The 12,075-nt window shown below is 50.5% G+C and overlaps 1 long non-coding RNA gene across 1 annotated transcript; it reads left to right on the forward strand.

The window, feature by feature from the left end:
- Positions 1–3,925: 3,925 nt before the first annotated feature.
- On the forward strand, positions 3,926–11,623 carry LOC125160441 (uncharacterized). The gene is made up of 2 exons (XR_007150252.1): positions 3,926–4,082; positions 11,375–11,623. It is a non-coding gene; the product is annotated as an uncharacterized LOC125160441 (long non-coding RNA).
- The last annotated feature ends 452 nt before the right edge of the window (positions 11,624–12,075 follow it).

A 12,075-nucleotide genomic window follows, 5' to 3' on the forward strand; every position in this document is an offset into this window, starting at 1 on the left:
CTGGTGCTAGAGCTGCTAAGATCTAGAAAGACACACACCAACTTGTTGAAATAATGCTTTTTTCTAGGTATTGGGAAGGTAGGTCATTTTTCTTTCTTTTTGCTTAGCCATGGGTTCAGCTTTTCTACAGCAAACACGGTTTACTTAAGTAATGGAAATTACTTTTTTAAAACATGAAAGATAACAGGCAGATCTGAAACGTCCCGGGATGAAGTCGAGTCCCCCGTTATTTCTCCCGCCTCCACCCTCACTATTCCTGCTGGCAGGCCCCCGTTACAATACAGCAAGCAGGCTCGAGGGGTGCCTCAAGAGCCTCCTGAACATGGCCTTGAATGTCTCCAGAAACCAGGCCCACACCCTGGGTTTCAGCAGAGAGGCATTGTGCTTCCCTGGCCACGAGCCTACCTACTGCCCCTGGTCAGCATGACTAACCATCTAATTCTGGAGAAATGGGAACTCATTGAGTGATCTGGCTTCCTCCAGAGAGCAGCCCATTTATTTCCTGAAGTGACTGGTCCACTGGGAAGTGGGCCAGGATGAACCTTTGAAGTGCTCCACGGTGAGAGGAGGAGAAAGAAGAGAAAGCACAATAGAGCGGCCAGGGACTATGACGGGGATGAAAAGTTCATGTCCTTGTTAAGAACAAAGATTAGATCAAAGCTAGCAGATACACGGCCCACATACCGCTACCACTTATCTGCTGCCCAGGGCAGACATTGTCAATCAATCACAGCACTTTATCCTCACTGAGATGTGGCCTCAGAATCCTCCTCGGTGCAGCTCCAGGCAACCTTCCCATCAATTGCAAGTGTCACCAGAACTGAATCTCATTTGTCATCCCTGGACTACTTGGGCTAGTGATGCTAACTCTCCACACGAGTCCACTGGGACCCCGTGAACACAGTGATCATGAGCGTCCCCTGAATCGGGAGCACGCACCAAAAGGTGCTGTAAGGTCGGTGGTTGCTGTGAACTTCCTCCAACTCGTGGAGACGTCGTTCTTTCTGGCATCAGAGAAACTCCCCGCTGGGTGTGGCTCTACCCTCTGCCAGATGGCACATGAGAGGTCATCCTCTCATCAACTTTTTTTGGGTCATGGAGCCCTTTCTCCAAGTCAAAACAGTTAGAAGGTCAAATTGCCAAAATGTGATGGAACTACTGTGCTTGAAGCTGAGGTGACCGTCCCAAGCCACAGCCGCCCAGTGCCACCTCAGCTGATGCCTCGACCACTGAAGGACTTCCTAGGAACTCTGAGGGTGCTTCCTGTGGGACAGAAGGTGGTCAATGATTTTCTCCAAGCTCCAGCGTTTCATAGATGGGGGAAACTGAGGCCCAGAGAGGAGATGTGGCTGGGAAAAATTCACCCAGCCAGTGAGGGGCAGGCCCAAGAACCCAGGAGTTGATCCAACCAACCAACCCAGTGTATTTGGTTCCTTCTTGGGGAAAGCTATATATGATATAGTCTCCCTGAATTTCTGCAGCTTCTCCCAGCTTCAGTCTTGTCAGTCACCCTGTACCTCCCATTTCCAGATCTGCAGCCGATTCACCTGCCTCGTGAATGCCTCCACTGTGCGATTCACAAGGATCCCAAACTCATCATCCAACCTGAAGCTGAACATCCAAACTTCTTCCTCCCAAGCTGTTCCCGTCCAGCATTCCCATTGCCTAAGAGCCCCATCAGCCCCTGCAATTGCTGAAGCCACAAAGTTGGGGTCATCCTTGATTCCTCCTTCCCCTCATAAGCAGTTTCTGTGGCCTTCACCTTGATCTTGACCTTGACCTCCATCATGTCTCTCCATCCCCACTGCCGTTTGCCTATTTTAAGCCACTATCAGTACCCCCTGGATTTTGGCAACAGCCCCTTAACTGGTCTCTCTGGCTGCAGCTTCTCCCTCCATTATTCAGGTTGTAGCCAATGTAATCTTTCTTTTTAAAAATTTTTTTTTCAACGTTTATTTATTTTTGGGACAGAGAGAGACAGAGCATGAACGGGGGTGGGGCAGAGAGAGAGGGAGACACAGAATCGGAAACAGGCTCCAGGCTCTGAGCCATCAGCCCAGAGCCTGACGCGGGGCTCGAACTCAGGGACCGTGAGATCGTGACCTGGCTGAAGTCGGACACTTAACCGACTGCGCCACCCAGGCGCCCCGACAATGTAATCTTTCTAAAACACACACTTGGGGCGCCTGGGTGGTGCAGTCGGTTAAGCGTCCGACTTCAGCCAGGTCACGATCTCGCGGTCCGTGAGTTCGAGCCCCGCGTCAGGCTCTGGGCTGATGGCTCAGAGCCTGGAGCCTGTTTCCGATTCTGTGTCTCCCTCTCTGCCCCTCCCCCGTTCATGCTCTGTCTCTCTCTGTCCCAAAAATAAATAAACGTTGAAAAAAAAAAATTTAAAACACACACTTGAACCTTACTCTCAGGCTTCTAATTCTTCAAAGGCTTCCTATTGATCTTCGAAAAATGTCCAATCTCCTTGGCATAGTTTACTGCATCCTTTGTAATCTGACCCGTTTACCTCTTCAGCCCGATCTTTTGGGATTCCCTGATCCAGACTTCTACAAAATGGACCTACTTTGTGTCCACACTGTGTATGTGTGTGTGTATCAAGGTCTAAACTTTTCCAAGCAGTGCCCTCTGCCTGGAACAATTTCTCCTCCCTTTTTTCCTAGCTCACCATTCCTCATGCTTCAAGGCTCTCCTTAGCTATCACATTTAGCAACGTCCTTTCCCACCCTCAATGGTTTACACTGTGGTGACCTCCACGAGTCTCCCCAGCAACTATCCTGCCTGTTCACACTCGTCACCTCAAAGGGCCTTTTTTTTTAAGTGTTTATTTACTTTTGAGAGAGAGAGAGCATGAGAGCAGGGGAAGGGCAGAGAGAGAGAGGGACAGAGGATCCGAAGCAGGCTCTACTGAACCACTGAGGTGCCCCCAAAGAGCCTTTTTTTTAATGTCCTGCCTGTTACCCACACTGGACACAAAATCCCTGAGATCAGGAATTCTGTCTTGTTCCCTGCTGGAGCTTCAACCTGAAAAGGCGGTAGATGCTTAATAAATTGTCGACAGACGGATGCATGAATTGATTCCATGACATTTTTATTCTTGATTGACCTCATGTTGTAATCACTGAGTCAGGAAGTTAGTGCCCTCATCTCCTCATTCCGTACTATTATTTTGTGTGGAATAGAAGATGAGCCAACAAAAAGAAAAAGAAGAAAGAAAATAGAGCAGGCTCAGCCATGAAGGGAGTAGCCTTGAACAGCGTGCTGTGTGCATGGATGTGGGCTCCTTAGGCATCCCAGAGGGTGCAAATAGTTCCCCAGTTGTTTGGCTTTTAATTCTAAGTATCTTTCCAGGTAAAAAAGGATCGAATTCCTCCAGTGCACCTCGGTGTTCTCCTCGAAGAGCACACATCTCTTTCCTAAGCTGATACTGTAGTTTTGTTTACGGTGACACCTCAGTTTTTCCTTGAGGACCAGAGCGTCTTAGCGCAGCGTCCCCAGAGCTTACCATAGTGTCTGTCACAGAATAAGCCCTCCGTAAATACGGGGTGGGTGGATGGAGGGGAAGTAAGGGGCGTGGGAGAAGAGAGAGAAAGAAAAGAATGACGCTGAGACAGAAAATAAAGGGGGAAAGATGACAGAAGGAAAGGAGCTAAATGCTCAAGACAGGCTGGGGTCCAGATGTTCCTCCAGACCGTGGTCCTTGGCACAGGCCAGGCTCAGCCCAGCAGCTGTGATTCACTGGCTCCCAGTCTGGGGGACACACCTGCCTGGCAGGCTATGCTTGCCAGCTCAGGTGCCCAACCCCTTCTTGCTGCGGGGCAAATGTGAGCCAGGACCCGCCCCACAGCCGCCTGCTCACCACCCTCTGTTTTAGGGCCTCCCACGCCCCGGCATAAGCCAAGCACGGGATAGGTCCTTGATCAAGCTGCAAGGGATGTTAGGGAGTGACTGGTCAGCCCGGAAGACCGAGTGGCCTCTGTCCCCTTGATCTAAAATAACAGCCCTCCTCCCTTCTTCCTGCTTTGTTTCTCTTCCCAGCAGTGACTGCACACTTCCAGAGCCTAGAACAGACCGAGGTGAGTTGCAAGCCCTTGGTTTCTTGGAACGGGAAGTTTTGATAGCTGGGGAAAGAAAGGCCTGGAGAGGCCCAGAGACTTACTCAAGGTCACACAGCAAAGTGGAGGCAGAGTTCCCACCTCTTCGCGTGCTACCTGCCCCCCACACACCTTCCAGGGAGGCCAGCTGAGGAAGGGCTGAAGGAACTCGCCTCAGAGACCAGAGCCCTGCCCCCCCCCCCCCCCCCAGTACCACAACCAGCAGCCACAGGGAGCCCTCGCAGGGTGATTACTGTGACCGAGGAGGAGCTGAATTGTTCATGTTTTATCATTTTAATTAATTTACATTTAAATGGAAAAAGAGATACTCAGTCGTTACTGGAAAACTTTTCTGTCGGTCTGGAGCAACCTGAGGAGGTGAATGTACATTTCCAACTATACGTTTTATAAAATCTAAACCCAGATCAAGTATTCCCATGAAAATTTAGTATCCAAATTGAAAAGCGCTGTAAAAGTGTAAAACGCACTCTGCATTTGGAAGGTTTAGTATGCTCAGAAGAATGTAAAGTATCTGGCCAATAACTGTGCGTATTGGTTTTACGTTGAAACGATCATATTTGGGGGATATATTGGGTTAAGTAGAGTGTGTTATTAAAACTTCATCTATTTCTTTTTCTTTTTGAACGTGGCTGCTCAAAAATTGAAAATGCCTCAGGTGGCTCCGTCGGATTTCCACCGGGCAGTGCCAGGCTAGATGGGGTGGAAAGAGGGTGACTCACTGGCTTGGGGGTCTGGCCCCCCACTGGTCGGAACAGGAGGGGCAGGTCGCTGGGCTACTCTGGAGGCCCGCCGGAGCTGGCTCCCTGCTCTCTGCACTCACACACTTCCCTGGCGGCGGGGGAAGCAGCTCGGGGATTAGCGTTAATTCTTTCCCTGGAGGGCAGATGGGGAGAAGGTTAAATGCCAAGTGACTGCAGCTGCCCAATTAAGCTCTGCGAGAGGGATGGGGGTGGAGAAGGGGCTGGGGGAGGCTCCTAGGGATTCCCAGGGAGGCGGCAGACAGCAAGGGCTGGACCACCTTTATCTCATTTCCCCTGCACCCGCCGCTGCAGTTTCCCCCGCCCCAGGCTCAGCAGGGGTGGTTCACTTTCCCAGGACCACACAGCAGGCTCAGAGCTGAATGAACTAGACTCCATCCTCCTAGTCTCTGCTCCAGCTCTTTAAGTAGAAAGCCCGGGGTTCAAGACCAGTTGCCTGCTTTACTGTTGCTCTGAAGTGGAAGCAACAGAACTGAGGCTCAAGAGGGTTTTGGCCAAGGCTCACCCTGACACTGACCATGTGCTACGTGCCTCCGTGCATTCCCTGGCTGAATATTCTCACGACACTCTTGTGCCATGACCACCATCCCTATTTATGGGTGAGGATGTGGAGGCTCAGAGAGGTTCAGCATGATGGCCAGGGACACCCAGGTAGGACACCCAGGTAGGCAGCTGGGAAGCCAGGGGATTTGAATACCCAGTGACCTGGTCTGACCTGAGCTCTGGGCTTAACCACCATGTCCTGTCACCTCTTCTGCTGAGAATCTTCCCCCAGGTGTCAGACTTGCCTGCAGGGAGGCCAAGCTGGTGGGATGTCTGGCTAGAAACTGTCTGCCTCGGCAGGAGGAGGGATGTCGTATGCCTTGGGCTACCCCCTACTTCCTCGAGCTTACATGCCACCTCTTCCAGAAAGCCTTCACTGATTCCCTCCCACCTTGTCTTCCTGCATCCTCCTCACTGCCTCTGCCCTCCTGATGGTTTTATTTCTCCACATACAGGTAGCCAACATACACTGAGCATTTCACTCACATCACTTCCCATTAGCTTTGTGGTAGTTAACTTTCTGGGTCAGTATGATTGGGATGTGGGGTGCGGAGATTAAACTATTTCTGGGCAGGTCTGTGAGGGTGTTTCCAGAAGAGATTGCATGTAAAACCAGAGGACCTAGGGGCGCCTGGGTGGCTCAGTCGGTTGAGCGTCCAACTTTGGCTCAGGTCATGATCTCACGGTTCGTGAGTTCGAGCCCCACGTCGGGCTCTGTGCTGACAGCTTGGGGCCTGGAGCCTGCTTCAGATTCTGTGTCTCCCTTTCTCTCTCTGCCCCTCCCCTGCTCATGCTCTGTCTCTCTCAAAAATAAATAAACATTTAAAAATAAAAAAATAAAAAATAAAAAAATAATAAAACCAGAGGACCTAGTAAAGCGGCTTGCCCTCCCAGGGTGGGTGGGCCTCTGCCAATCCCTTGAAGGCCAGAATGGAACATAAAGACCGAGGAAGGGGGCATTTGGGACTCCTTGAGATCTGAGTCCTCGACGAGAGACTCGCACCGTCTGCCCTCCAGTTCTCAGAACAGCCCCCCTTCTCCTGGGTCCCCGGCAGACACAGACCCCTGGGTCTCCTCAGCCTCCACCACCACTTGAGTCATGTTCTTATCCTAACTCTTATCTATTTAGCTGGTTCCGTTTGTCTTGAGAATGCTGACTAACACAACCCTCACAACCAGCCAGTAAAGAAATGTTCTCTTTGACAGTTGGGGAAACTGAGGCACAGAAAAAGAAAATGAACTGCTCACATCACAGAGCTCTTAAGGAGTAACATCTCCATATGTTTCCAGTCTGAGCACCCACTCTGAAAGGCCCTACCATTCTTCCACACAGCACCCTGGTAGGTTACTGGTTTACTCTGTCTCCCCTGCTTCCTTGTGAAGAAGTTAGGCCAAGTGGGGATGCTCCCAGTGTAGCAGTGATCAGAGCAGCCCCAGTTACCAGAGTCCCCCTGGCCGGTGCTGGCATGGAAAGTGTCACGGGTGCTTCCTGTCATCAGCGACACGCACACTGTCTGAGCGCTGCCGGTGTGCCCATCACTGCGGGTCCAGCAGGGAACAAGAAAGACCCTTGGCCAGGGAGCTTCCATGCAAGGAGAGCAGGCAGAGAGAAATCAGGTATTCAGGTAAGAATAAAAGTGATTTCTGGTTGGGACAAGGTAAAATACGGGGAAGAGGGGACCATGCGCGGGGAGGGTGGTCAGGGAGGATCACATGAGGTTATATGTGAGCAGAGATGTGCAGTGAGGGGGACAAGTCCCAGGAAGATCTGGAGGAGAGGGAACACCAAGGACGAAGGCTCTGCAGGGAGAGCATGCTCAGCATGTCGGGAAACCAGAATGGTCCACACAGACTACACGTATATTCGCAGCGGCGTTATTCATAAGCCAAAAAGTGGGAGCAACCCTGCGTTGGCCAACTGATGAATAGACGCAGGAAACGGGCTATAGCCATCCGTCAGAATATTATTCGGCCACAAAAAAGGAACGAGGTACCGATGATACAAGCTAGATGAATCTGGAATTGTGTGCAAGAAGCCAGACAGACACGGATGGTAGTATTCCATGTATATGAAATACCCAGAGTAGACAAACCTGTGCAGACAGAATGTGGATCCGTGGCTGCCTAGGGCTGGCGAGAAGTGCGGGGGCGGGGCCCCGGGGTGGGGGGGTGCGGTGAGAGGGGCTGGTAATGGGGATGCAGTTTCTCTGAGGGATGATAAAAATATTCTACAATTAGACTGATGATAATTGCACAACTCTGTGAAAACAGATAACAACCACTGAACTGCACACTTTCAGTGGGTGAGTTTTATGGTATGTTAATTATATCTCAATAAAGCTGTTAAAAAGAAAAGAAACAAGCCAACAAACAGAAGAAGGAAGAAGGGGCGGGCGGCTGCAGCAGGCTGAGCAAGAAGAGAAAAGGCAGGCAGGTCAAGTTGGCCCTCACAGATGAAGCACTCTGGCTTTCACTCTGTGGATCGAAGCCCCTGGGGTTTCTGAGCGGCCAGTCTGGTGGCCCTGTATTCGTGCTTGAAAGATGATTCATTCACAAGGCAGCCTGATGTTCTCCACGGATCCTGGTGCCTGGATTCAAATCCCAGCGGAGCGCATGGCCCTGGCTGTGTGAGTGCGGCAAGTTATGACGCCTCTGGGGGCCTCAGTTTCTCACCCGTAAAATGGGATGATAATAGCATCTCCCTCAGAGGAGGCTTAATGGAGTGAATATTCATGAAGCTCTCAGAATAGTGCCTGGCACGCAGGCAGGTCCATAAAAGTTTGGTAATTTAAATAAATAAGATAGTACTCACTAGATGATTCTTATCTGTCTGGGGAGGGAGCAGAGCCAGTCAGATCTGCTTTTTGCTTTGCAAAGCTCTCGGCCCCTCGCCTGGCTCCATCCAGCAAGTAATTGCTCCCGAGGCTTCATTCCAAATGGGCCATAAATCAGAGGCCAGGGGCTCCTGTTACCGGGGGCTGGCAGTGAAGTCCCTCCCCAGGGTAATTGGAAGCAGATGTTGCCAGCCGTCTGGCCTCCTGAGGCCTGTGTACCTGGGCTGCTTGCTTCAACAGCAGTCAGCAGTCGGGGCAAGAATTTCCATGAGCCCTTGAAGCAAAGGTCGTCAAAGAAAAGGCCTCCTAGGGCTTCCACATGTTCAGTGGCTTGTTTCAAGCAGGAGGTGGGCAGCTAAAGGGGGTCCTCTGGGGCCGAGAGAGGAAGGCAGGGTCGTGAATGACCCTGGGGCTGTCCAAGGGGGCGACTGGCAGGCAGGACGTGGGGGCCGGAAGATGGCAACCTGGAAAGGAAGGGGCACTGCGCTGGGGGCATGAGGGCCTGCTCCACATTCTCCATTTCTCAAGTTTCCAGCCTGTGCTCTAAAGGATGTCGACTTTGTAGACCTCTGTTTTCTCGTCTGTGACATGGGTATGATATTACCGATCTCAAATACATCTGAAGGGTGGGAAGTTACTGAGGTTAAGGCTCCAGTACAGCGTCCGGCACACTGTGGATGCTCAAAACAATAAAGGTAGTTATTACCAGGGACTGAGGCCCAGAGCCTTGTGATTCAACAAGCCTCTATTGTCCTGGACAGTGAGCACTGTGGATGACAGGAGGAAGTCTAGGACACCCTTAGGAGGCTCTCTTTCCAAGGTTACTAAGGCCAAGGTTTTGAGAAGGTCCAGAAAATTCCTTAACAGTCATTCAGCTATAAGTGCCTGGGTAGTTTGGCTTCAGGTACAGTTGATTCAGGACTCAGATGATGTCACCAGGAGCCATCTGTCCTCTTTAACTTCCTCTGATGGATTGCCAAATTTAGCAAATAGAAACACAGGATGTCAGTTTGGTTTGAATTTAAGATAAACAATAAATGCTTTTATAGCATAAGTGTGCCCCACTAATTCTTTTCAGTGTAAGTGTGTCCCAAATATTTAGTGAGACAAACTTCACAGTTTTTGTTTTTTTTTATTCATTGCTTGTCTGAAATTCAAAATTAACTGCACCTCCTGTATTTTATGTGGCAGCCCCTTAGTTCACCTGGGGTAGCCATAAGACAGCAAGCCTCTCATAGCTTCTCACTGGCTCCGATTGGGTCATGAGACTCTCCCAAATCAATCGCTGTGGCCTGGGGTTTCCCTGCCCCATTCCTAGGCTCTGAGACTGGGGCCAGTGTATCCCAAGATCCTAGGAGAGTAGTTCCCTCGAAGTCCAGTATGGGGTGGATGTAAGGCAAGGAAACCAGGAGCCAATGTGAGCAAATGCAGGGAAGGGGATATTTGAGCCAGAGGCGGAGAAGTGGGTGTCCAACCAGCTGGGATAACCAGAGCAGGTGCAGTGCTAAGAGGCAAAAGTGGGTCTCTTAAGGCTAAAGAAATCCCCTGGTTGTGCCTGGCTCTGCAAAGGCATCTCTGTACGATCCCCCCTCCATGAAGCCCTTCCCTAATTACTTCTCTTCTCCGAGGCTCAGTTTCTCCATCCATCAACCAAATGAGGGTAACAGGTCAAACTTCTCGGGGTCATTTGGACACTTATCTGAAGTTCAAGTGACCTCTGATTTGAAGCCCAGTTAGTTCTTATACAGCGGTCACAAATTCAGTTGCCGTCTCTCCAAACTTCTTTTCCTGGGGGTGCCTGCGTGGTTCTGTCAGTGAAGCATCGACCTCTTGGTGTCCGCTCAGGTCAAGATCCCTCAGTTCATGGGTTCGAGCCCCTCCTCAGGCTCTGCACTATGAGTGTGGCGTCTCCTCGGGATTCTCTGTCTCCCTCTCTCTGCCCCTCCTCAGCTTGCACTCTCTCTCTCAAAATAAATAAACTTTATTAAAAAAACAAACAAACAAACTTCATTTCCTAAGCGTAGATTTTTCCTAAGTGGGGTTCCAGTGCTAAAGGTCTATTTCATTACTTGAAAAAACCAAAATGACTTTTGATATCTGGTCAGGGCTTCTCAACACTATGGACATTTGGGACTGGATCATTCTTTGCCATAAGAGGACTGCCCCGCGCATTGCAGGACATTGAGCAGCTCTCCATATCCAGCCAAGACAACAAAAATGTCCCCAGACACTGCCAAAGGTCCCCTGGGGGGGTAAAGTGGCACTCTCCACTGAGAACAACTATGATAATAGAATAAAACACACAAAAATACTCACATAAACATGTTTTAGGCTACTGCATCCAACGTGTATGGAAAACCCTATATTATCCAGCTCCCTCTGGAGAGGCTTCGTATGGGCTAAGCCCTCTGCCATCCCTTAAAATAAAGTCCACATAAATTGGAGCGAAGACACCACTTCTGAAGTGAGGGAGGCCTGAGTATTCTTCCTGCCCCTAGGGACTTTCAAACTGCACTGAAAATGAGAATCATCTGTCTCAAAAATGTTTACATGTCAAGTTAATTGAATGGAGAAGGCTAAGGATAGGGCAATGCCCACTCGTCTTTCGGCTCCCATGTAGCAAAAGCCAAAGGGCTTCTTGAAACAACATCAGGATTTGTGTAGTGTTGGTGTCTTGAAGTCATGCTCTGCTTTTCGCTATTCTTTGTAAGTCATAGAAATAAGCGTCACAGCCAAGATGTCACCAGCTGTGGTCAGTGGGAAGGAGAGAGTCGGGGCACCTGCAGGTAAACACAAGGCAGCCAAATTCGGTTCAAGGCTGCCCTAGACCTTATACTGAAACCTGGGTTTACCTCTCACCCATTGGGTGTCACTGGACAAGCTGACTCCTCCCTCTGACGGGGTCTGGGTCCTGTGTAGTCACACAGGCCCATGCTCAGAAGGGCCCTGAGCGTGCCCCATGCTGCTACTCCCATCTTGAAATTCTTAATCCTTTCTGAACAAGGGCACTGTATTTTCATTTTGCACTGGGCCCCCATAAATCATGAGGCCCAGTCCTGCTCTCCGAACTCAATTTTCACATCTGTAAACCGGTGGTAACAACACCCTCCCTCCACAGGACCGCTGTGAGGATTACAGTCCGGGCCCGTTGCTGACAATTCTCAACACTGCCACTACCTGCCTGGCCATCCCAGAAGCTCAAATAAACAGTGGCTGCAATCGCTTTCAGGAATCATCTCAGAAGGAAGTCTTTAACTGCAGTCCTGAGACCATGACTCGAAGTTTCCGGAACCTTTGAAATTCTCACTGTTTATTATTTTTGTTACTCCCATCTGTTTCCTGCAGCAATGAACTCTTTAAATGAAAAGGCCTGTGGACGTGTGTGGGGGATGGGGGCCAGGGCGAGGCAGGGGGCAGTTGGGAGACTCCGCCCCTGGGGCCGCCTGGTTGAGGAGGAGTGTCCCCAGGGGCCAGTTAGCAGAGCTGAGGAAACAGACCAAGTCCCCGGAGCTTGTGCAAGGGAGGAAGGAAGAGGGGGCTTCTCTCTCACATTTGTACCCAGTTAAGCTCTCCAAGGAGGGACAGAAATGATGCAGTTACAGCTGATCCTACGAGATGTGCGTAAACCCACAGCCCTTCTTATCCAAGTGTTCACCCTGTCCTGCCTCAACAGGTGCCTCTTGATGGGTAGTAATGAGGGTGCTCTGTCTCTTCCATCACTATTATCCCCAACGGGTGTCCAGCCCCCAACCCACCCCTACAGTTTATATTGAAATGGTAGCATCCACCTGGGATGATGGAAGGTGCCAGAACCCAAGG

This window comes from Prionailurus viverrinus, chromosome A2 (assembly GCF_022837055.1).
Source record: "Prionailurus viverrinus isolate Anna chromosome A2, UM_Priviv_1.0, whole genome shotgun sequence".
NCBI lineage: Eukaryota > Metazoa > Chordata > Mammalia > Carnivora > Felidae > Prionailurus > Prionailurus viverrinus.